The sequence below is a fragment of the Hyaena hyaena genome, unplaced genomic scaffold, assembly GCF_003009895.1.
Source record: "Hyaena hyaena isolate Hyena2069 unplaced genomic scaffold, ASM300989v1 scaffold_1076, whole genome shotgun sequence".
Taxonomy (NCBI): domain Eukaryota; kingdom Metazoa; phylum Chordata; class Mammalia; order Carnivora; family Hyaenidae; genus Hyaena; species Hyaena hyaena.
This window is the reverse complement of record NW_024081712.1, coordinates 487055-488497: the sequence shown is the minus strand read 5'-3', so window position 1 is coordinate 488497 and position 1443 is coordinate 487055.

Here is a 1443-nt window from a genome sequence, read left to right as displayed (position 1 = left end):
GGAAAAAAAATGCATATTTGCAAAGCACAAAGGTAATTTTCAAGGACTGTAATTAGCTCATGATAACTTTATCTTTTGTCATGTCTTGGCTGCAGAACTAGAAAAGAAATGGACTTTTTTTTTTTCATTGTTAAATCTAAAGTGCGGCACCTGCAGTGTGTCAGTCCCATTAGAATCAGGGAGAAAGTTTGAAGTGTTACACTCGGTCAGTCAGGGGAAAGTGACAGAGGGACTAAAGGAACAAGCTTTACAATTTTCATTTGGCTTCATCTTTCTTTTCACAAACATGACAAAACTCCATTTCCCCTTCCTGTTCCCCAACTGACCCTTTATTTTCAAGATATTAAAAGACTTATTTAAAAACCAAACTGACTGCTCAATGTGAAAGATAAAAACAACAATGAAATTACTATAAAAGAAGGTAGGAAAGCAATAAAAAACAAAAAACAAAAGAGCATTCCAGTCTTAAAAATTAATAGGACAAAACTGAGGGAAAGAAAAGTAAAAGGAGGAACAGCATTTGAGGAAGAGGATGCTAACTGATTCATCCCAGGAAAATCAGTTACTAAGAAAATTTTTATTTCCATGAAAAACTCCATCTTTGGGGGAGGTCAAAGTAGGTGTGCACACAGGGGGTGCAGGGTGTGTGTGTGTGTGTGTGTGTGTGTGTGTGTGTGTGTGAGAGAGAGAGAGAGAGAGAGAGAGCTCCAATGTATTTCTGTGATTGGTTGAGACAATGTGATGGAAGAACGAAGGAGGTCACAGTCACAAAATTTCCCCACAGTGGAGAGTATTTACAAAGACAATCTAGGAAGTTTCCTTCCTAGGAAAATAGGCTGTTGTAGGCAGTGGAATGCCCTGGAGGTCATAACTCTAGTACATTCCAGGATTTGGGGGAGGGTTTTCTTCTGAGAAGTAAACGCCACCTTCGTATGCTGAGATCGGGAATTGTAGAGCTTATTTATCTCACTAGTGGACTATAATCACTTGAACAACAGGAAAATCTATAAAGCACTTAAAGTCAAGGAATTGCAGTGTGGCAATAGGAGCGCAGGGTGTGTTTTCTGTGGGACTGTGAGAACATTATCACCTGTTTGGTCACCGGCCTGGTTGCCCAGGTGGCAGTTTGGCAAACAACCAGGCTGAACAACAACAACCTCTTGTAATGGACTGTGAAATATGCGGGCAGAGTTGTGCTCAGACGTTATTGATCCTTCTCAGTTCAAACGTTAGATTTCAATTTTAATGGGAATAAAAACAACCAATATGAGACTAGAAATAAATAAATACTTTAGAGTTCAGAGATCAGATACCCACTTTGGCTACTCTGCACAGGGAGAAGGCAATTGATTTTTAAAGAGTGCCTTTCAACAGAGACAATAGCAGCCTTTTTCAATACACTGTGGACAACAATGTCAGTCAATACACTTTGCAATGAGAAGC